We start from the raw sequence: 25,277 nt of genomic DNA on the forward strand, positions 1-25,277 counted from the left end.
TCCTTCCTTTCAAAACTTCTCTTATTTCAGTATTCCCAGTGTTCTTTCTTTTATCTTCACTTTATCCCTCACCCAGACATTTACCTATCTATTAAAATGTTTTCTTGTGTCCTTTTTCTCTATTTCCTAAACCAGTTGTTGATTTTTTTTTCCTAAACTCCTTTTATTTCACCCAGCTATGCAAATTGCGAGGCCAGGGATATGACCACAAACAATTAAGGTTTAATTTACATGAATAAGCTTTCTTTCTCATGAAAATACTATGTGTCACTTCTCACTTGGTCTAACGCCCACAGAATCCCCACCCTATCTGGCACAGATACACTCAACATGCAATATTAAGGACAATTTTTATTTTATTTTTCTCCATAGAATAGTCCTTCTTCAGTCTTTGACTCAGCTCCTTACATGGGCTTTGGTGGGGGTCGTGGGGCAGCACCTGCAGGTCTAAATCAGGGTAGGGGTGTTCAATCCTTGCGGGCTTCACAGGATCGGTTCCTGACTACTTTGCTGTGAATTGCACAACTCACACAGTAATGCAGCTTCACATACAGTTCGGGAAGCAAATAGGCTTCGAAGATGCTTGCTTCAGAAATGTCCCTGACTGCTGTGGCCTCCACTATGTTCCGAATGTCGAATTTCTTAATGGCCTTGTCCTTGGGCATGCATTGGTTACAGTTTGTGCTGGGAATAGGCTGCACGTGGCTGCAGCCCTTTTTTGGTACAACCGTTGTTCCCTCTTTTCTTTGTTATCTTGGAGGCGTGCACCAGAGAGTGTGTTTTGTTTTTTAATGTGTTTTGGTATGGACACATTTGGAGATAATTTAATAGAATTTTTTTCGTATATTTCTGTATTAGTAGTGAAGTAATCCAGGTAGAAAATGTTCTTTAATTGGTCTAGGAGTAAATCTTGGAAAAAAAATTGAACTCTGGAATAGGGCAGGGGGTAAATTCGAAATGAAAGTCTGTTGCTAATTAAGATGTTTTTTTGTGAAAAAACTATTCTATAATTAAGACTTTTAGAGAATTCTAACTACTTTGTGCTGACATGTGTTAAATATTTTCAGAAGATGGCTGATCCTTGGCAGGAATGCATGGATTATGCAGTAACCCTAGCAAGACAAGCTGGAGAGGTATGAATTAAAACTTTGTCAGCCATAATGTGATGGGTGTGAAGTGTGTGGTTGCCTTATTAAATAAAACATGTATTTTGTTCAGTCTGCATTTGTTTTCCTTTTACTAAGCACTTTATAGTGAGTACTTCAATTTTATATCATTAAACGTCTTGTGATGACAGTCGTGCAGCTAAAATAGGATGTTAGAATATATAATTCTGTACCTAAAAGGTCATAATTATTGGAGGCTTATGTTATAAACATTTTTATAAGAAATTCTTAAGAATATGTTTTTTCTTTTTTTTAGACGGAGTTTCACTCTTGTTGCCCAGGCTGGAGTGCAATGGCATGACCTCGGCTCACCACAACCTCTGCCTGCCGGGTTCAAGCGATTCTCCTGCCTCAGCCTCCTGAGTAGCTGGGATTACAGGCATGCGCCACCATGCCTGGCTAGTTTTGTGTTTTTGGTAGAGATGGGGTTTCTCCATGTTGGTCATGCTGGCCTTAAACTCCCGACCTCAGGTGATCCGCCTGCCTCGACCTCCCAAAGTGCTGGGATTACAGGTGTGAGCCACCGTGCCCAGCCAAGAATATCTTTAAGGAATGTTATTTAAAGTCAGATTGAATGTTTTAAACCATTTTTGTGTTTTATCTTTTTGTTTGATTGAAAATTACTTATGTTTTTCTATTTGCCTACCAAAAACCCTTTTTAGGTGGTTCATGATGCTCTTAAAAATGAAGTGAATGTTATCCTGAAAAGTTCTCCAGTTGATTTGGTAACTGCTACGGACCAAAAAGTTGAAAAAATGCTTATCTCTTCCATAAAGGAAAAGTATCCATCTCATAGGTATTTTTTTATTTCCATTTCAAATGATAAAATGAAATCTAAGTTGGAGTTACTTATACCAGGCAAGCATTTTGATTTTAGACACAGAAATTGACTTTAGTTAGCTTAAGCTGAAAAGGGATTTATGTTGTGGGTGTGGGCTCCTTGGGCCAGAACCATGGGAGGGAGGAGGAATATCTGAGGGAACACAGGAGCTATGGCTGAGGAGGCCACTGGTAGCCTCACTCCTGACTCTGATGGTTTGAATACTTTCTAACTAACCTTTTATCTTTACCTCATTAGTTTAAGATTACAAATTCTGGGCAGGGATATGCAGTTTCTGAGTTTAGGTGCTTTGCATATGCTCAAGCTGACAGGGAGTAGGAAAGAGGAATATTTGGATTCCTTCATAGTAAAAGGAATGGTTGGGTGCTGGGAAGCTAACGTGACAAACGTCTGCCGTTGGCATGATTTAAAAATTCAGTTTCATTCTGTGTATCGTAAACTTCTTTATATGGTAGAGTGGCAGTAGCTCTAGAAAGTCTGCGAGAAAATCCTGAAATTAGAGCTCTTTTACAGGCACAGAAATTTAACAGAAACATTATCATTCTAAACTGTTAGCACTGTGATTCTGGACTTCTTCCTAGTCATGTCATTGGCCATTCCTGGTGTTTTTAGCCATTGAGAAGAAAAAATGTTTAAAGCCATGGCTAAGTGTATTTCTTCTGAATAAAAATATTTATAGCTAAGAGAAAAAGAGATAAATAAAGATGATGATAGTGGTTATTAAGACAGTTCAGTTTTAAATGAAAGAAAATAAATAGAAAAGAAAACAGGAAAGAAGAAAACCAGTGAAGTCTAGCACCATTTATGGGATTTCCATAAGATTTAGTTAGAAACAAGTTACCAAGTGTAGCCTACACTCAAGGCAAGGGGTATTAGGCTCTGCCTCTTGATGGGAGTATTAGAGAGTGTCTGGACCCATTTTTAACATCATGGCATTTCCTTAATGATTTCTCATCTCCAAAAACTGTTCTTGTCTGGTGTGTGTGTGTGTGTGTGTGTGTGTGTGCGCGCGCGCATGCCATGCATATGCCATTACTTATTCTGTTATTATATTTTATAATTTTTTTTTTTTTGAGACAGAGTCTTGCTCTGTCACTCAGGCTAGAGTGCAGTGGTGCGATCTCGGCTCACTGCAACCTCCACCTCACGGGTTCAAGCAATTCTCCTGTCTCAGCCTCCTGAGTAGCTGGGACTACAGGTGCACGATACCACGCCCAGCTAATTTTTGTATTTTTAGTAGAGAGGGGTTTCACCATATTGGTCAGGCTGGTCTTGAACTCCCGACCTCAGGGGATCCACCCGCCTTGGCCTCCTGAAGTGCTGGGATTACAGGCATGAGCCACCATGCCCAGCCACATTTTAAAATTTTGAATTCTGTAATTTTTCACATGACTTTACTTTCAGTGAAATAAAATAAATCATCTTCCCCCTCACTGTTATCAGTCTTTCTAGGGACAAAGAAGCAACAATAGAAAAGTAGGGTGCAGACTTTTATATTTTATACAAGACTGTGTAGCTTAGGAAATGTCATGGTTTGGAAATTGTTAATAGGAGTGTGTCCTTCTTGCTTTTAGTTTCACTGGTGAGGAATCTGGCAGCCGGGGAAAAAGGTGTCTTAACTGACAACCCTACATGGATCATTGACCCTATTGATGGAACAACTAAGTTTGTCCATAGGTATGTTTTAAACATTTTAATACAATTGCTCTTCGTATATTACCTGGATAGCCCTTTAGAGTGCTCTGTGCGGGAACATACACATTTTAGAGAATTGTGCACTTTGTTTATGCATCTTTATTCTAAGAAAGGGTATCTAAAGTGAACAGAGCAAATTGTATTATGCAGACTTCTCATCGGATATGGAGGTAAAGAAATATTAATGGTGTGATCTTTTTATGTGGAGTAGCATGCCCTGTTCACCATTCTTTTCTTACTCTTGGAGCCATATAAAAATGGAAGCAAACAATCTTGCTTCTTTGAGATCGAGAAAGAAACTAATGAGGTCACTATTGGAATGCTGTCAATACAGAATGAGTTCAGTCCAGAAGAGAAAACAGTTAAAAATTGGAGGAGTGTTAGGTTCAACAGGCTTAGGCTTGAATTCTGGTGTTTTTAAATTGACTTTGTGACTTTGGGCAAGTTAATCTTTTTAAGCCTCAGTTTTAAAAAAGACCATATTAATGTCACCTGTCTAATAGAATTGTTTATTGATGGGACTCTATGAGTGGTACATTTATGTAAGAACTTAGTATAGTGCCTGGCACAGAGTTTAAGTATATGATATCACTAGAAGAAAGCCTGATGGAATTGCGCATGTGAGTTAAAATGAGTAGCCAACTATGGTGGGATTCCACATAGATGTTACTTATTTTTTTTTTAAGACAGGGTTACACTCTGTCACCCAGGCTGGAGTACAGTGGCAAGATCATGGCTCACTGCAGCCTCGAACTCCTGGGCTCAAAGTATGCTCCCACCTCAGCCTCCCAAGCAGCTGGGACTATGGGTGCAAGCCACCACACCAAGCTAGTTTATTTATTTTTGTAGAGATAGGGTCTCACTATATTGCCCAGGCTGGTCTCAAATGCCTGGCCTCAAGCGATCCTCCCACCTTGGCCTCCCAAAGTGCTGGGATTACAGGCTTGAGCCACCACACCCGTCCCATCAATGTTACTTTTGAAGTTGCCATGTAGTTGTACACATCTGTACTATGTACAGAATAGATAAAATCTATAAAGTTTTATAGACTTTATATACATGATAGTGTTGTATCTTTTAAATGTGGAAAGATGCTTATGATGTAATGTAAGAGGAGAAGATTATATGATACAGTGTGTATAGTTTGATCCTGTTTTTGTTAAAATAAAAACTCATATTTAGAGGTTTTTATTTGTAGTAGTTATGTTGACCCTATTTTGCCTTGATCTTGACTCTCTTGTGGGTCGGAAATTTCAACCTATGTGTTTAAACTGTCATGCAACCGTAAAAATAATGGTGAACTGTCTACTATTCAGATGTGAAGTTACAGGTTTGGTGTTGGAATAGAGACAAGTGACAGCAATCCTGAACAATGCAGTACCTGTGTCTACCAAGGCTCCAGGCTGCAGGAAAAATGATGAAAATAGACTCTTTTCTTTTTAAGAATTCACTTTAATTTTCTTAAAATTTACTTTTATTTTTTGAAAAGATATTTTCACAGTCATTAGATTATGGCATTTGATATTCAAAAGATAGGAAATGGCATACAGTAGAAGGTACCCTTGCCACTTCTGTCCCCGGTTTCTCAGGACCCATCTCTCAGGTGACCATTGTTATCCATTTCTTATGAATCCTTTCCGAGATGTTTCATGCCTGTGTGGGCATCTTGTGTGAATGCATGTATGTGTGTATAATACGTCCCCTTCCCTATTTACACAAGGAGTTGTATACAATACACACTGTTCTGCATCTTAGATATTGTGGGGAGGAGGGATAAGACTGTTTATAGGAAAAATTTTATGAGAACTTACATTACAAAAAGATGAATTTTAGTAACTATATTAACAATAAGTTCTATCTTGGTAAATTTGTGTTTTGTCTTTTGTTAAGATTTCCTTTTGTAGCTGTTTCGATTGGCTTTGTTGTAAATAAGAAGGTATGTCGTTTTAAATGTATTGTTGATTAAATGCCTTGCTTTCGTTTTCTGGGAAAGAGTAAATGTATCTTCATAATAAATTTAGATGTCTTTATTTTCAATTCATATAACTGCATTATTTTGAATATAAGCTACAGGACTGTTAAAATGTTCATAACACATTTCCAGTGAAGAAAATATAATGCTTTCTGAGAAGCAGGGGTTGTAAGGAGAAAATGCACACAAGTAACTGAAAAATGCACACATAGCCACCATTATATGTGTCAGAGAGTGAAATGGGATAGGAGTTTATGTGTGATCTAAAATGCTTCATGGAAAACGTGGGATTTAAGCTGGGAATGCTTCAATAGGTATCAGTGAAAAGAGCCCTTTAAAGACCAAGAATTAGCAAGGGCCAATGCATGGTTTGAAAATAGCAAGTGTATTGTGGGATTGACACATTATTGAATACTTGTGTAGAAAGCCCAGCAGAGTAAAATCCATAGCTATTGCATTTCCTTGCTGTTTGGCTGTTTGTTTGGTTAAACAGTGAAGATGTTTGCTACTATCTTACATCCCTGTCTTCGGGGAATTTTTGATATGTTTGATCAACCTGTACACAAAAACACTAAAGAAATTTCTGAAAATAAAACACAAATTAATACAAATGGAGGCTTAGCCCTAGGGTTGTATTAATCATGAGAACGTCCAAAAGGAGCTAAGTGAGCATTCAGTCTATAATCAGCCCTGGGCTGTGTGCTGGTCCTGCCATTGAACTCACATCTCAGCACAGAGTTGGATGTGTGAACAGGTAAAGATGATATGTAGTGGAACTATTACAAAAAAATACCGTGGGAACACAGGATGTCACCAATCTGCCAAAAGTGGGTTGGGAAAATCTTTATAACAGAAGGGGGTCTTAGAAGTTGGTCATGTGAGTTGATCCTTAGAAAACTCGGGCTTTGCCAGATGGGGGGAAAAAAGGAAAAGAAAAAAGAAAAGCATTTTAATCCAAATAAGAGCTTGGAGAAGTCGAAGACCATGATGTGTGCGTGGAACAGGAGATGGTCATGGAGAGGGAAGCACTGGAAGTGGCCAGGGCAGAGGTTAGTTTGGCCTTACTGTAAGGCACAGTGGCCAATCTATGTTGAGAAAATTTAGTTTTTGTTTCTAGGTAGTTGGGAAACAGAAGAGGCTTTGGAGTGTAAAGTGACAGATAATTCTAACAATGTAGAGATTATACTGGGGTTTGGGTAATTCTGAACTAAGTAAAGGCAGTGAGAATAGCCAAGGAAATGCCAGAATTGGGAAGTGTTTTTAAGACTAAATTTGAATGATGAGATTTATGGGGAAGCAATGGGAGGTAATCAGGCAATGAGTGATTTTGACCTCCTTGATAGAGATTCTGCAAGACTAGGTTCCAAAGTATATGTTTTTATCTATGATTATGGGGTTGATGGGAGCCAAATTATTCATAAGTTGAATTTGTGGACTGGAAAGGCCAACCCGTATGAATATGGAGAGCTACAAGGGAAATGGAAGTAATGGAAGAAGGAAGAAAAGCCTGAAGTACCTAACTTTTAAGGCTGAGGCAGAGAAGGAGTTTCTAAAATAGTGACTCTGAGATGGATTGGTGAGTGAGGTAGAACTGAAAGAGTAATTCTGGAAATATGGAGGTACAGAATTAAGTATTAAATAAGGGTTGATGATGGCCAGCAGTCTCCAGTTCTTCAGCCAATGCATTTGGTCAGGAAAGTTCACTGATATTCTCTGAGGGACTTTCAGAAGAATAAGTGATCAGGGCACAAGCCAAATTGTAATGTATTAAGAAGAGCACAGGAGATGCAACTGTAGACTACTCATTGGCAGTAAAGGGAAAAGGAGGGAATAACATTTTGAAGGTTTTGTAAGGGAGGGAGAAACTTGGTGAGAAGGTATGAGAAGAAAAATCCAAGAGAAGAGGTAGCGGTTGATGGAGCAGTTTTTCAGAGAATATAAGAGAGGTAGAAATCCTAACACAGGAGGTGTGTTCACCTTAGAAAATGGAAAAACTCTGTCTTCTTCTGGAGCAGGAGGGAGAGAGGTAAGGTGAGTACTATTAACTCTGGACATAGATGAGGTGAGAGTGAAGGATTCCAGATCTGTTGAACTCTTTCTCTGATTAGGCTGGAAAGCATCCTACAGTATAGCCATTTCAATCTATTATTAGTAGTATATGATATTTTCTTGTTATGGTCTTAGAACAATTCATTGATTTAATGTTGAAAAATACTCAGGTTTGGTAAAGGAAACTTGTTTTTCTTCTGCAGATAGAATTTGGAGTTCTGTACAGTTGTGTGGAAGATAAGAGGTACACTGCCAGGAAACGAAAAGGTGCCTTTTATAATGGTCAGAAACTACAGGTTTCACAAGAAGGTAGGTTTATTCTCCAATTTTTAGTGCAATTGATATTGTGTACTCATATTTTATTGTTCTTTTAATGTTTACCTATGGAATTCCCCAGTTGTTAAGTGATTCATAAACTGTTTATTTTCTCTTTGTTCTGTTATTTCAACTTCAGTTTTGAATGTGGAGTGGAAATAGGGAAAGCAAATGTAATTGAGCAAACACTTCAGGCTCAGCATTGGATTTGACGATGGAGATAGGAAGATGATTAAGACTGGCTTCCTACCCTCGTTTGAGTTCATGGTTTATGTATTAGCCATTGTAGCTAAAATTCCTTATAGAATTCCTCTGATCTGATGCCATTGTGACAAATTACTGGAAAGTAATTTGGGGAAAAAAGTCAATTAAAGATGGAATCACTTAAAATGATACACATACATTTTACATGAACTGGATGATTGGCATTTGAAGTCTTCTTCCTCTGTGACAGCTGTTGACCTAAAAGGAGAAAGCTCAGGCAAAATTAATATAGAGAGTTTATTTGGGCCAAGGTTGAGGTCTGCAGCCCAGGACGCACTTCCAGGTTGTCTTAGAGAGTGCTCCAGAGAACTAAGGAGAGGCTCAAGTTTTTAAAGAAAAAAGGATAAATCAGAAGAGGTCATTTCTAATGCTTTTCAGGAATTTTCTTTGGTTTACCGGTATCACATTAATTAGTGATTGGCTATACATTGTTGAACTATAGAGCATATGGCATTTTATGGCTACTTGGCATCAGATAGTCTAGAGCCTGCATAGCAAGTGGCTTCAAGAAGCAATTATTTAGCTCAAGGGGGAGTGAGACTGACTGCTAGTATAATTCAAATGCCTCTCTGGGCCTGATAATTTAAAGGGGCTGACATTCCACAGAAAAAAAAGTCTTTTTTTTTTCCTTCTTTCTCACAGCCGATTGAAGTTTTGAGCTACCTTTCTTCCACAAACTACATCCAACATTTTCCAGTTTGCACTTTGAGATTCTTTTAAATGCAGCAAGAATTTAAAGATGCTTGCAAAGCAATTTGAGTTCAGAATCTTCCTAGACTTTTATTTAATTTTTCTCCTCAATCACTTAATTTGAGAGCAGATTTTTAGGTCATTTTCTTTTTATTGAATTCTAAGGCCCCAAAGATTGGTTGAGGCGTCCTAGTTTTCGAGATGTTAACGTGAAAAAACGTGCATCTTAGAACTGAAGGAAGCGGGGCTTCTTGGCGCTTCTGAAGGGAGAAAGCTGCACGAGGATGGCGCCAGGAATGCTCGCACCTCCTACCGGGGTGGCCTGCGTAAGACGGGGCGGTCTCTGTGCGGGTGTGCGGGTGTGAGCCACGGTACCCAGGGCCAGATCGCAGAAGTGAAGCTGGGAGGCTGGCCTGCAGACTGGGGTGAGGTCGCCACTCCTTCCTTTCAGGCTGGAGCTACTCTGCTAGGGTTTAAAAACTTGAAATGAGAATAAAGGGTAGTACTTACGAGAAAATGAGAGACAGTAAATCATATCTAACCTCCTCCAGCCTTTTTTTTTTTTCATAAGAGACCAAATTAAACTTACGCATTCTCCTAGCTGTGATTGCCCTTCAGTTACAGAGAGTGAGAGCAGAGCAAGACCAGGTCTGAGATAGCGAAGCAACTCATTCCTTGAAGGACATTCACACTGATATCCTGTTTTCAAACTATTTGAAAATTGCATCATTCTGCCTCCAGTACTGGCAGTTTCTCTGTTCTGTGATCAGTGTGATTCACAGGAACATTTTGTTAAATGAGCCGAGGGTGTGGAAAATATGACTTTTATATTGGTCTGGGATTAGCTATGAGCTCCAGCATTTTCACTGGAGGTAGTTTCATTTGGGGAGGGAAAAAAAAAGGCTTTCTGGGACTTGCCAGAAAAGGTCCTCTGAGAGCAGGTCAAGGTGGCCAGGCATATCCTAAAGAATGGTTGTGGTAGGCTAGACTGCTGTCAATGGCAGCTGGCGAGGTGGCCAACTCAGCTACATATGGGTTTGCACCGGCCACACTGGTGACTCCACTAGGAACTCTCAGCGTCCTAGTAAGTGCTATTCTTTCTTCATACTTTCTAAATGAAAGATTTAATCTTTACCGGAAATTTGGATGTTTGCTAAGTATTTGAGGATCTACAGTTACGATCACTCATTCTCCAAAAGAAGAGGGTATTGAGACTAAATAAAATATCTCACAAGCTAGGTGATCCAGGTTTTGTGGACTTTGCAACACTTGTGGTCATTATGGCCATGACATTAATCTTCCTGGTGGGTCCCCACCAGGGACAACGATCTTGTGTATGTAGCAATCTGCACATTTGTGTATGTAACAAATTGGCACATTTTCAGTCTCCTGGGTTAAGAGCCTAGGCAGTACTATCAGAGAGCTGTTTGCTGGAAAGCCTGCGCTGCCACATCCCCTGGCCTGTGTTCTGCTGCTAAGCCTCATTGTCTGTGTGAACACATAGATTAATTACCTAAATTTGGCCCTGGATATATTTAACACTTCCATCATGACTCCAATATATTACATATTCTTTATGACATCAGTTTTTAAACTTGTTCAGCTATTATTTTTAAGGAGTGGCAAGATATGCCCATTGATGATGTCACTGGTACTTTTGACTGGCTTTACAATAATCGTGGGGATATTCTTGTTGCATGCTTTTAAAGGTGTCAGCTTTAGTCTAGCAAGTCTGCCTGTGTCTCTTCGAAAAGACAAAAAAGCAATGAATGGCAATCTCTCTAATATGTAAGAAGTTCTTAATAATAATGAAGAAAGCAAAAGCTTAATCTGTGGAATCAAACAACACACTGGTGAAAATATCTCCTGAAGAAATGGAATTCTGACAGCTTTTTAAGAAAGATATAATTAAAAGGTTAATCTGTAATTCTGTTATAAAGTGAATTTGAATATCAGAATATGTCTGAAAAAGCACTGTTCTCAAATAATGATCTTTAAAGACAATCCTTTTAAAGGTTTCACTAATTTGAACTAAGAAATCACTTTTCTGATTTTTTTTTTTTTTTTTTTTTTTTTTTTTTGGAGACGGAGTCTCACTCTGTCACCCAGGCTGGAGTGCAGTGGAATGATCTGGGCTCACAGCAACCTCCGCCTCCCAAGTTCAAGCGATTCTCCTGCTCAGCCTCCTGAGTAGCTGGGACTACAGGCGCGCCAGCTAATTTTTTGTATTTTTAGTAGAGATGGGGTTTCACCATGTTAGCCAGGATGGTCTCAATCCCCTGACCTTGTAATCCACCCTCCTTGGCCTCCCAAAATATTGGGTTCACAGGCGTGAGCCACTGTGCCCGGCCCTACTTTTCTGAAATTTAAACGATGGTAGCTCACTAAAATGAACTCAGTGCATGACTAATTTCTATTAACATTTTATTACTGCAGATATTTTTTTACATTTTGAATCCTTCTCCAAAATCTAACACTGCTTAAAATGACAGTTTTAAGTCTATAAAAATGCTTTATTTTTTCGTTGGTGATGAAAGTCTGAAATGTACATTTATTTGTCATCCCCACTTCATTAATCCCTAATCACATAGGCTTTTTGATTTTAATAAAGAACAAAATTATCCCAAAATTATCCTGTGATTTACCTTACCTATTATAACAAAATATAATACATATATTTTATATAAAAGTTAAAATATAATACATATTATATTTATATAAAAATTATAATTATATAAATATAATATATATAAAATAGGTAAGGTAAATCAGAGGATAATCTATATAAAATAGGTAAAGTAAATCATAGGATAATAGAAATATGTATGAACCAAAGAAATGTGGTAGCTTTCATAGAAACAACTCTTTTCCTTTGCATAATTATTCTTCACTTTACAAAGTATTAAATTATTTAACTATTAAAAGTAGTATAGCAAAAAGAATAAAATGCCTAGGAATACAGCTGTCAAGGGAAGTGAAGGACCTCCTCAAGGAGAACTACAAACCACTGCTCAAGGAAATCAGAGAGGACACAAACAAATGGAAAAACATTCCATACTCATGGATAGGAAGAATCAATATCATTAAAATGGCCATACTGATCAAAGTAATTTATAGATTCAATGCTATTCCCATTAAACTACCATTAATATTCTTCACAGATTTAGAAGAAACTATTTTAAAATTCACATGGAACCAAAAAAGAACTCATATAGCCAAGAAAATCCTAAGCAAAAATAACAAAGCTAGAGGCATCATGCTACCAGACTTCAAACTACAAGGCACAATAACTGAAACAGTATGGTACTGGTACAAAAAGAGACACATAGACCAATGGAACAGAATAGAGAACTCAGAAATAACACTGCACATCTACAATCATCAATCTTCAACAAATCTGTCAAAAACAAGCAATGGGGAAAGGATTCCCTATTTAATAAAAGCTGCTGGGAGAACTGGCTAGCCATATGCAGAAAATTGAAACTGGACCCTTACACCTTATACAAAAATTAACTCCAGATGGGTTAAACCAAAAACTATAAAAAACCTAGAAGAAAATCTAGGCAATACTATTCAGGACATAGGCACGGGCAAAGATTTCATGACGAAATCGCCAAAAGCAATTCCAACAAAAGCAAAAATTGACAAATGGAATCTAATTAAGCTAAAGAGCTGCTGCACAGCAAAAGAAACTATCATCAAAGAGAACAGGCAACCTACAGAGTGGGAGAAACTTTTTGCAATCTATCCATCTGACAAAATTCTAATATTCAGCATCTACAAGGAGCTTAAACAAATTTACAAGAAAAACACAACCCTGTGAAAAAGTGGGCAAAGGACATGAACAGACACTTCTCAAGAGAAGACATTCATGAGGCCAAAAAACATGTGAAAGCAAGCTCAACATCACTAATCATTAAACAAATGTAAATCAAAACCACAGTGAGATACCATCTCACACCAGTCAGAATGGCAATTATTGAAAAGTCAAATAACAGATGCTGGCAAGGTTGTGGAGAAATAGGAACACTTTTACATTGTTGGTGGGAATGTAAATTAGTTCAACCATTGTAGAAGACAGTGTGGCGATTCCTCAAAGATCTAGAACCAGAAATACTATTTGACCTAGCAATCCCACTACTGGGTATAGACCCAAAGGAATATAAATTATTCAGTTACAAAGATACATGCACACATATGTTCATTGCAACACTATTCACAATAGTAAAGACATGAAATCAACCCAAATGCCTATCAATGATAGAATGGATAAAGAAAATATGGTACGTATATACTATGGAATACTATGCAGCCATAGAAAGGAATGAGATCATGTCCTTTGCAGGGACATGGATGGAGTTGGAAGCCATTACCCTCAGCAAACTAACGCAGGAGCAGAAAACCAAACATTTCATGTTCTCACTTGTACATGGGAGCTGAACAATGAGAACACACGGACACAGGGAGGGGAACAATACACACAGGGACCTGTCGGTCGGGGGTGAGTTGGGGGACAGGAGAGCATCAGGAAAAGTAGCTAATGCATGCTGGGCTTAATACCTAGGTGATAGGTTGATAGGTGCAGCAAACCACCATGGCACACATTTACCTATGTAACAAACTTTCACATCCTGCACATGTACTCTGGAACTTAAAATTAATTTTAAAAAGCAGTACAACAGTTACAAAAATGCTCAGGACAAACACACCTGGTGAACATATATCTTGTCTGATGGGAAGAGGTGAAGTGTGGGGTGTCGAGTGTGTCCTGAGCTGCAGTCAGGATGTTTCAGAGGAAAATGGAAAGCCTTGGATAATTTGCCAGCTTTGTAAATGGAAGTGAGAGAAGAGCTACCATGTAATTTTCACTTTTGTTTTCTTTCAAATCTATATATAAGTTCGCTATTGAATTTAGTTTCTAACATCTACCTTTTTGTGTTTAAGATATTTGCTCGTTTTTCACTACATGTATCATGCCTGCAGGCAAATTGGTTATATTCTGTACATTTGGGGAATGGTCTAAGGAGCTGGACACTCTTTTTGATGCTTATAAAAAGCTGACTTGGAAATAATAAGTTTATCAGTTTTAATATTTTAAAGCTTAGAAATGAATTTGATAAAACTAGGAAGAGGGATAAACATGTTATATTTTCTTCTGAATAAAAGTGTCTTTTTTTAGAATTCTAGTTATTAAAATCTAGTGATTATTTAAAACATTTCCTTTTTAGATATTACCAAATCACTCTTGGTGACCGAGCTGGGCTGTTGCAGAACATCATAAATTGTAAGAACTATTCTTTCCAATACGGAAAAGCTTTCTTGCATTCCTATTCACGGGTGAGCTCTTTTCATTTTCCACCTAAAGTTCTAGATCATTTAACATCTTAAAATAATATAGTTTCCTTTAGAAATGAAATATTAATAGAAATGGGATTGGTACCATAATTCTAATTTTGTAATGTAGCTTTGAAACGTTTTCTTTGAAAATAATTTCAAACATAACAAAAAGTTGTAGAAATAAAATAGTGCAAAGAACAATTGCCTTTTTTAATAGATTTGCCTGTTGTGAATATTTTACTCCATTTGCTTTATCATTTAATTATTCTTTCTCATCTTCTCTCTCTCTTTGTGTATGTCCGTGTGTGTGTGTGTGTGTGTGTGTGTGTGTACACACACATTTTTTTCTCCCTCATTATTTTAGAGTATATAATACTGTGGTTTTTTCTGTAACCACAGTACAATTGACTTCAAAAATATACTTTTTGTCTAATCTACCATCCATATTCAGTCTTGTCAGTTTTGTCAGTAGATCTAATAATATCCTTTATAACATTTGCCTTCCACTGGTACAGGATTCAGTTTAGGGTGAGCATTACATTTAGATGTCATGTCTCTTTAGCCTCCTTTGATCTGGAACATTTCCATAGCCTAAGAAATTACTCATTTCCTTTAAGTTTTCAAATTATTTGCATAGAGGTCTGCAAGGTAGAATTTTATAAACAATTTCTGCCTTCTCCATATCAATAATTATTTCCCCCTTCTCACTTATTTTGTGTATTTGTGCTTTTTTTTCTTTGTTCATGTTTTTAGTCTTGTTACCTAGTGGTTAATCAAAGACCCAGAATTTTGATTTATTTACTGTTTTTCTCTTTTCCACCCTATTATTTTCATCCTTGTGCTTTCTTTTTGTCCACTTTGTTTTCTTTTTTCCCTTTTGAGTAGAAAATTTTAATTCTTTGATATTTATTGATATAAGTTTTTAGGCTATGAATTTTTATCTGATCACTGTTTTCAGTATCTTCCATACATTCTGATTATTTATTGTTTTCATTATAATAAGTATATTTCATAAGTTCTGTAATTTGTTTGTAGTTCCTTTTTCACCCAAGAGTTTAATTCTTAAATTTTCACAAGGACAGATAGTCTTAGCCTGTTTTCTGTTGCTTATAACAGAATACCTGAAACTGAGTAATGTATAAAGAAAAGGAATTTATTTCTTTCAGTTATGGAGGCTGAGAAGTCCAAGGTCGAGGGGCTGCATTAGGTGAGTGCCTTCTTGCTGGTGGGGATTCTTTGTAGAGTCCTGAGGTAGCACAGGGCATCACATGGTGAGGGAGCAGAGCGTGCTCGCTCAGGTCTCTCTTCCTGTTCTTATAAAGCCATATTTCCATGATAACTCAATACGTCCTATTCCCATGAGAACTCAATAAACTACTAATCCATGAATGGATTAATCCATTCACAAAGGCAGAGCCCGTGCAACCCAATCTTCTCTTAAAGGCCCCACCTCTCAATACTGCTACTGGAGATTAAGTTTCAACATGAACTTTGAAGGAGACAAACACTCAAACCACAGCATTCACCCCTGACCCCCAGAACTCATGTCTTTCTCACATACAAATTCATACATTTCATTACCATTATCCTAAAGTCTTAACTAATAGTTTTACAAGAATATCTTAGAATTGCTTATTCTGCATAAATTTTCTATTTAATATGTAGATACATATCTTCTTTACTTATGGAAAATTTCCTTGAGATATAATTTTAAATATTATTGCACTTTGGTTATCATTTTCTTCTTCAGAGACACCAATAAGAATATTCCATCTCCTTGTGTCTTCCATTTCAGCTACTTTCTCTCAGTCTCTTTTTCTTTTATTGCTTCTCCTGATTTCCTTTAAGTTTTCTTTTGCATCTGTGCCCTTTTGGGCACCTTGTAATTTATTCTTCATTTTCTCCCCATTTCTTTCCTGAGTTCACTTACCCTGTTTTTTTTTTTAAATTTTTTGTTTCATTTCTGCTTTTAGTCTCTATTTCAGATTTAACAATTTTTTTTCATATTCACAACCAAAAGTATTTGAGGCCATTTAACTCAGATTGTATTGATGTTTCAGTTTTCTTCTGCTTCATTATTGTTTTTTATTTTAAAAGACAGAATGCTGTTTTTATTTTCTTTTGTTGTGTTACAGCAGCAATTTAAAAAAAATGTAAGTTATGGTATACATTTGCTGAATGTTCAGGTTTGTTACATAGGTATACATGTGCCATGGTGATTTGCTGCACCTGTCATCTAGGTTTTAAGCCCCGCATGCATTAGGTATTTGTCCTAGTGCTCTCCCTCCCCTTATCCCCCACTCCCTGACAGGCCCCAGTGTGTGATATTCCCCTCCCTTGTCCATGTGTTCTCACTGTTCACAATGTTGGTTTTCTGGAGAGACTTCAAACAAAAAGAAACCCATTTTTATTAGCAATGTCTGATGTTTTGCAGGCTTGTGGGGATGTGCTCTACTTTTTTCTATTTTGATTCATTTTGTTATCAGGGCTCCTTGGTTCAGAGCTCTGTATTTTGTCAGTTCTGCCCTTCTATGCAGTTTCCTTTATAATATCTTTTGAGTGGTTGTGGTAGGCAGGGTTGGCTTGTCTTGCTTATCATTGATTTCTGCAGGATCCTTAATTTTTCAATCTTAGTCCCAACTTTTCCTTGAATACTTGGTCTCCAAGAGGTACTACCTCTTCTGTCTTATCTGATTCTCCTCCAAAATCACAGTTTCCCCGAGGTAGCTGGACTGTGAATTACCAAGGGCTGATCTGTGCTCAGTGTCTTTGCATTTATTGTCTCACTTATACTCTTTTCTGAGGGTGGTTTTTTTCTGTGTTCCCTGTGGGTCCTTGGCTCCTCCCTGCTCTCCCTCACAAAGTCTTTTCTGCCTCTTCTCCTCCACTCCGTGTATCCAAAGGCTAGGAATGCTGTGTTAGAATTAGTTTGTTTGCTCTTTCTTCTGCTTACAGGTAGTTTGAGATTTGTATTTTCCGATTCCTAGAAATGCTGAAGGAATAGGTCTTGTGGGTTTTATTTGTCCTCCTTTTTGATTTTATTTAATTTTATTTTTCAGGTGGGTAATGGGGAGTTTCAAAATCAGCATGCCACTATTCCTTTCTAAACCTCAGAGTCCTTCTGTAATCAGTTTCATAAATGAAGAAATTAAAAGCAAATATCTATCCTTACTTTTATGTTTACATTTTCAAGAAAAGCTAGAGTTTTGAGGTCTTTAATATAGTTATGCTATATTAAATAGAATTTCTGACCTTTATTGTAGTTGTTTGCATTAAAAATCATAAATTTTGTTACTCAACAAAATCTGTTAAGTTTTGAATAACAGATATTTTACTGCCTACTGTTTCTACCTTTTTTCCTTTTGAAAATATCATCACTGAGTTATAAGAGTCTTAAACCTGATCAAAGGTCATCTAATAATCCAGCCTTTTTTTGTAGGTGAGTCGACTGAGGCTCGGAGAGGTGATGTGGTTGCCTTAGATCGAACAGCTGGGTGGAAATATGACTAGAATCCTGGCTCCCAGATCATTTATCTTTCTCCAATATTGGACTTCTCTTAGGAGTCGGGACCTTAAAAATATAGTTTGGCCATAAAACTAATTTTATACTATACATCTTTGTTCTATATAGTAATGAGTAAAGTAAAAGAGAGAGAGCTTCTGTCAAATAGCTACAGAACCTCCCAGAATGATGTCCTTGAGGGAAGGGCAATAAACTTATTGCTACAGTGTGCTGTCTTGAAGCAAGGACTGTAACCATGGGCTATAAAATGGTTATGTTAGTCATAAAAGAGCTGCAAGAGGTTTACAATTTTAACCTTTAATTTTGCTGTTGGATAAAGTAAAAACTAATTTTTACTTCAGGATTTTTTCAGAAGTATAAGCAGGGAAATATTACCAAGGAGAAGTTCTGACATTGATTTAAGATCTTTTGCATTCAGCTGCTTCTTTAGTTTAGCAATGTGATTTCAGAGTTACTTATACAAAACAATGAAACTAAAGGGAGTCATAATCTGAATGAATGCTTTAAACAAGCAGAAACAGTCTAATAGGTTCCTGACTAGGAACAAATATTTTTAAGACAACAATTATTGTGGCTCAATTTCCTTTAATTTTTCAAAATTTAATTAGATGAAATGTACCTGGTATATATTTTCTGGCATCATCTTTTGAGAATAATTTTATCATAAACATAGCTACTTTTTATTATGTATCTTTTATATGCCAGGCACTCTTTTGGTGCTTTACAAATATTATTTGTAGTTATTGTAACAGTGATCTAAGGTAAATTGGTATCCCTATTTGATGACAAGAAGGCTAAAACTCAAAGAAGAAACTTGGTCCAGATTCGTTTTTTTGTTTTTTGTGATGGAGTTTCACTCTTGTTGCTCAGGCTGGAGTGCAGTGGTGTGATCTCGGCTCACTGCAACCTCCACCTCCTGAGTTCAAACAATTCTCCTGCCTCAGCCTCCCAAGTAGCTGGGATTACAGGCATGTGCCACCATACCAGGCTAATTTTGTATTTTTAGTAGAGACAGGGTTTCACCATGTTGGCCAGGCTGATCTCAAACACCTGACCTCAGGTGATCCACTCTCCTTTGCCTCCCAAAGTGCTGGGATTACAGGCATGAGCCACCATGCCTGGCCCAGATTAGGGTTTTTAAGCAGCTGAGCATGGAACAAACTCAACTCTTTGTGACCCCAAACATAGTCTTTTTAATGATATACCCTATTAGCTGTATAGCAGGATCAGATTAAGATAGGATTCAGAAGGCACAGTGTAGAATCTATACCATAGCCTTAATTACCTGGTAATATAAGTAATCTCTTTGGTAATATTTGCTCACAAAATATATGCTCTAGCTGACTACAAGACTCCTTGCCTGAGATCCCATGATGTGCATTAGAAGTGATGGAAGCACCACTAGTTGCTATCACTGTTGTTCTGCTAGCCTAGGATTCTCTGAATAGAATACTAAGGGATTACTTATAGAAGATCTTGGTCTTTGCTTTCTATAATATGAGATATCAGCTATCACATATCTCATATGAAAAGGGGAGAAACACATCTTTCTTTATAACTGAAAAAATGCCACAAAAGCTAATTTGATTTCATTCATTTGGGAAACAAACATCTTGGAAATTTATTGCACCTGCTAGTTCTTTCTTAAATTTGATGTGCAGCAAAAACATAGGCAGGAAAAAATTCCAAATCAAAGACATTATATCATTCTAATCCTTTTTTTAAAAAATCGCTTTGAAATGAAGGATGTACTTAGGTGCAATATTTTTTATAGATACAAAATAAATACCACATTTGTAATCAATTTATCATTACTTTTTAAAAAAATAAACTGGGAAAGATCTTGGTAAATAGAACCCACTGCTTTATTTCCAGAGCTTTAAACAGTCACAAAAGGAGTTTGAATAGAAACCATTTGCAATTAACTTGCAGACATAATGATCTTTTTCTTCTAAAAACACATTTCAGTGTGTATTTCTTTAATAAAAAGGAACATTGTCTAACACAGCCACAGCACAATTATAAAAGTCATGAAATTAACATTGATACATAATCTAATATAAAGACTTTATTCAAATTTTGAAAAAAATTTTAACCCAATGTCCAATCCAGACTCATACATTGCATTTAGTTCTCATTTCTCATCAGTTTCCTTTAATTTAGAACTTGCTTGTTCTTTCTTTATCTTTTATGACCTTGACATTTTTCAAAAGTATAGGCCAATTATTTTGTAGTCTATCTCTTGATTTGAATTTGTCTAGTTTATTTATTATTACATTTGGATTATGCATTTTTGGCAGGAATGTCACAGAAGTAATGTTCTGTACTTCTCAGTGCATCATATCAGGAGGCACATGGTATCTTTTTGTCCTATTATGGGTGATATTAACTTTGATTACTTGGTAATGGTAGATAGATCATTGTAAAAATGCTATTTTTTCCTCACTTTACTTATTATATATCTTGTGGAGAGATACTTTGATACTGAAAATATCAAACTTTTACCCATTAATTTTAACATTTATTGATGTTTTTTTTTTGAGATGGAGTCTTGCTCTGTTGCCCAGGCTGAAGTGTAGTGGCTCGATCTTGGCTGACTGCAAGCTCTGCCTCCCAGGTTCACGCCATTCTTCTGCCTCAGCCTCCTGAGTAGCTGGGACTACAGGCGCCCGCAACAACACCTGGCTAATTTTTTTTAATATATATTTTTAGTAGACATGGGGTTTCACCGTGTTAGCCAGGATGGTCTCGGTCTCCTGACCTTGTGATCTGCCCACCTTGGCCTCCCAAAGTGCTGGGATTACAGGTGTGAGCCACCACGCCCGGCTGATGATTCTTTACTGAATAAGTTATTACTATAACTGTTATCAAGTAGTATCTTACTTATTCTTACTTATATCTTACATATTCATCTTACCTTGCTGTATTTTCAAGGAAGAGGTGCTATGAGAGGAAAAACCTGTAGTAATCTTTCAAGAGAGGCCTAGGTTTATGCAGAACCCAGGTGGGTTGCAATCCCTTTAGGTCTAGATATGATGCACATCCAGTTGGGAATGATCAATATCATGATACTTTATGCTCCCTAGAGATTATTGTGCATTGTGTATGTGTGCATGTGTGTGTGTGTGTATCTGTGTAAAATAAGCTGTAGTTGCCTTGGGTTTAAAAAAATATGAATATATTTGCATGCTGTTATAGTAGAATTATAGCATTATTTTTAGGGCTTTTTTTCTGTAAAATTATTGCTTTCATGTTTATCTTATTAAATTATTGCTTTGTGAGGATTCGTTTTGGGATTTATATAGTATATCACAATAACTGGATTTTATATATTTTTATTTTAAGATTAAATACCATCTTTTTTTACATTTATTCTCTAGATTGGTTCAACTTATCTCAATCAACATTCAAACTGAAGTTAGGAGGAATACCTTACTTGAAAGGTTATTTTTTCAATCTGCCATTTTTGAATACTATTTTTGAGGATCCAGAGTGTTGGAACAGCAGCTACTAATATGTGCATTGTGGCAAGTGGAGGAGCAGAGGCATTTTATGAAATGGGAATTCACTGCTGGGATATTGCAGTAGCTGCCATTATTGTTACTGAAGCTGGTGGCGTGCTAATGGATGTTACTGGTAAAATTATGAGATAGTGAATCATTTTTCCCTTTACATCTCTTGGACTTTCCTCTGTATATGGAGTTTAAAAAAAGTTTGATACATATGATAGCTTGGATTTTAAGACAAACAGGCTATATAATTTTGTGCAAAATCAAAATAAACATTAGGAGATAGAGGCGAGGATGAGAACTAATGGCAATATGGGACTGATAGTGATAAATGGCTAAGCCTTTTCAAATGTAATAGGAACTCCTGAAGGGCTGTAGAGAAAGCCTAGAGAGTCACTGACTCTGAGGCTTGTATTCAGAGTTCTTTGAATGCTGACCATTGTGATAGTTGATGATTGACTTCAGTCCTCCACCATCACCTTCTGTGTTGGGACTAGAGAAGTTAAATACTTGCTTTGAGCTGATGGTGAAATTTTTGAAGTGAAGAGTGAACCTGGGTTCAAAGAATTCACCAGTGATCTGAGAGAAAGGCAACAAAGAAATAAGGAAATGGGAAGGACAGTTGTATGAAAATTAATTGGAGTCACATTTTCTGTCCATGGATTCTTAAACAGTAAAGAGGTAATAACAGTGTATACACACACACACACACACACACACAAAGAAATAGAGAATAGATGACATTTTTCAGACTAGCATGACTTGAGACTCCCTCTCTCCCCCACCAACCTTGCCAGTAAATACCAAAAAACTGGTATTTTAAAAACCATATACTTAGAAACTCAGCTATGGATTGCCAAAGCTTAAACATTGTAGTTATGTGACAGTAGATTTTTAAAAGAAAACTGAAAGTATTAAAATGTCGTGATTGACCATAGTGCACATTGCTGTACTTGTTTGATATAAATTATTTTTGTACCAGATATAACTATTTACCATACTTGATTTGTTTTAGGTGGACCATTCGATTTAATGTCACGAAGAATAATTGCTGCAAGTTGTACAGCATTAGCAGAAAGGATAGCCAAAGAAATTCAGGTAGCACCTTTTCAATGAGATGATGAAGATTAATTACAGCAGCCTCATAGTCAATCACAGTTGCTTTTCCCCAGATTTGCTGACTCACTGTGGATCTGTGTTTCAGATGTATTATATGCTTAGTTTAAATTGTCTTTGTCCAGATTAAGAATTTTGAACTTGTTTCATATTTTACTATGGCTAGGTTTGCAAGAATAGACATAATGTTTACTTCATTGTTTAAAAAAATTGCATGTAAGAGCTTTAGGAAAAATACACAAAAAGTATAGTTGATGAAATAAGTATAACATCAACTGAAACAGTTAGCAATTTTGCATTTCTGAGTATCAATGGTCTGAAATTTTGACTTGCTATATATATGTATGCCTAGACACTCGCTTAGAAAGTTACCTATTTGGAAAAAAAAATTGTTTGGTTTCAAAAGCCATATTTAAATTTGTAAGGATATATTGAGTACTTCCTAGACCAAGGATTTTTTCTTTGCAGAGAAACTTTTTTGTTTTATTCAGTGTTCATATAACACCTAGCACCGTGCTTGTCAGTTAGCAATCAAAATTAAACATTGTAAGAATGAATATTTTGAAGTCATCAATTCCTAGTTATTATATAGAGTAGATACATAATGAGCTCACCATTCTGTACTTTTGCTGTATTTTTCATGATGATGTAATTTTGAAGTAAAAACAGTCTAGTTATCTTTTGTAAATTTTACATTAACATACTGCCAGATAGAGTTGCTTATTGTAGGCATTTCTGCAATAAATATATTTTCCAAAGCACTTAGTTAAGGTATGTATTTTAATTTGCTTTAAACTCCCTAAGAGAGAAGAAACTGTTCCCAAAAAGCACTCTCATCAGATATCTGATATATTTAGATACAGTGTAACATTTTACTCATTTCAATAGTCACATTTCAAAGATGTTGATGCTGATTTGTGTTGGCAAATTATGCATTATTATTAATATTCAATTATTTGGTTCCCTCCCAAATCCTTATATAATTTCATTGTAACTGGATTCCATTCAGCCTTTAAGTAAGAGAATAGATGACATTTTTCAGACAAGTATGACTTGCAATTCCTCTGTCTCACACCAACCTGGCCAGTAAATACCAATAAATATCTTTTTTCTTTTTTTTTTTTTTTTTGAGACAGAGTCTCACTCCGTTGCCCAGGCTGGAGTGCAGTGGCGCAATCTCGGCTCACCACAACCTCTGCCTCCTGGGTTCAAGTGATTCTCCTGCCTCAGCCTCCTGAGTAACTGGGACTACAGGTGTGCGCCACCATGCCCAGCTAATTTTTGTATTTTTAGTAGAGGTGGGGTTTCACTATGTTGGCCAGGCTGATCTCAAACTCCTGACCTTGTGATCCACCTGCCTCGGCCTCCCAAGGTGCTGGGATTACATGCATGAGCCACCACGCCCAGCCACCAATAAATATCTTAAATATCTTAATCATCCTTGGCCAACAGAATGGATTTTTTTTAAAAAAATGTGGTCTAATCACATGAAGAATGTTCTGTAGCAATGAAAAAAATAGACTTCAGTTACACGCAATAATGTGGATGATTGCAATCTGGCTGAAGCTCTAACTTCCAATGGTTCTGCACATTTTGATATCACCAACGACATCCTAATAATTTACAGAAGCCAAATTGTTTCTGCTTTCAACTTAACCTCTCTTCAGTCCTTCCCCCTTGCTTGTTTTGTTTTAAAAAAAAAATCCCATGTTGAAATGTTCTTTGTTACTTTCTTTGTTTCCTTTGCTGACTTTTCTTCTCTGGTGATAATACAGTTCTGTAGAGTGCTCTCCTTGGTGGTTTACCTTCTGACTATCAAGTCACTCTGAGGAGACCCATGCAAGCCCCATGATTTCAACCATCACATCCTTTCTACTGACTCCCCAGTCTTGACCTACAGCCCATATTTCCCATCTGAATTCTCCCCCTGCATCTCCTGCCTATACTTGATCTGCTCAATATATTTCTAACTATTTTTTGCTCATGCTTTTCTACTACTCTACTGCAGCATTCACCTCGGCCCTTTCAAATTAGCACCTAATATATTTGAGTTTTCTCTTTCCCTAGTCTTCATATCCAATTTGTCATAAGTCATGTCTGAATTCTCCAACCAAACTGGAACACTAGCTCTTCACTGGCCTCCTCTGAGCCTTTTCAGATGACAGTCATTCTGCCCAGAATAGTCTACACTAATAATAGATTACTTTTTTATGATTGTGAAGTTTACTATAAGTTACAGTGATTCTCCTTTCTCTGGGAGTTGACCCCAACAAACAGGACTGTGCTGACTGTCACCACATCTGTAGATGGTGTGGCTCTGTTCCTTGTTTAATTCAGGAAAGGATATCTGACCCAAAAGGACAAATTAAATTTGCTAGGGCATTTGATATTTTGAACCCAAAGACAGAGATTAGGAAAAATTGGGAATAATTCAATGTGTTATAAAGCACTTTAGGTAAGCACTGGAAAAGAAGTAACAAGCTTCTCAGATGGAGCTGGGTATCAGCATTCAACCCCACCAGGCTGCCTGTTTAAGAGGAATGGAAATATGCCATAGGTAATATGTTCTTATTTCCAGTATGTCCTATATAATACCTTCATATCCCTTAGGTAGTTTAAGTAATTCATGAAATATTTTCCTTGATAAAATGTTATTAATAATATTTAGCATTTGCTGAGCACAATGTACCATGCATTATGCTAAACACTTGATACTCATGATCATACTTAAACCTCACAATAACCTCAGGAAACATCATTATCCTCCTTGTACTGAGGCAAATAGATGTTAATTAGCCCA

At 36.8% G+C, this 25,277-nt stretch overlaps 1 long non-coding RNA gene and 2 pseudogenes across 2 annotated transcripts; all 3 read left to right on the forward strand.

Moving 5' to 3' along the window:
* The first annotated feature begins 1,070 nt into the window (after positions 1-1,070).
* Positions 1,071-5,668, forward strand: LOC101148818 (inositol monophosphatase 1-like; annotated as a pseudogene).
* A 2,264-nt stretch (positions 5,669-7,932) lies between these two features.
* Positions 7,933-23,241, forward strand: LOC129523544 (uncharacterized). 2 transcript variants are annotated; one of them, XR_008668049.2, is made up of 5 exons: positions 7,933-8,032; positions 14,221-14,329; positions 15,496-15,536; positions 21,233-21,295; positions 22,377-23,241. It is a non-coding gene; the product is annotated as an uncharacterized lncRNA (long non-coding RNA). The 2 variants fall into 2 exon arrangements; XR_010134956.1 differs by lacking the exon at positions 7,933-8,032 and adding an exon at positions 9,166-9,417 and having other exon boundaries at positions 21,233-21,488.
* On the forward strand, positions 9,789-10,889 carry LOC101149878 (magnesium transporter NIPA2-like; annotated as a pseudogene).
* Positions 23,242-25,277: the final 2,036 nt, after the last annotated feature.

This window comes from Gorilla gorilla, chromosome 7 (assembly GCF_029281585.2).
Source record: "Gorilla gorilla gorilla isolate KB3781 chromosome 7, NHGRI_mGorGor1-v2.1_pri, whole genome shotgun sequence".
Classification (NCBI taxonomy): domain Eukaryota; kingdom Metazoa; phylum Chordata; class Mammalia; order Primates; family Hominidae; genus Gorilla; species Gorilla gorilla.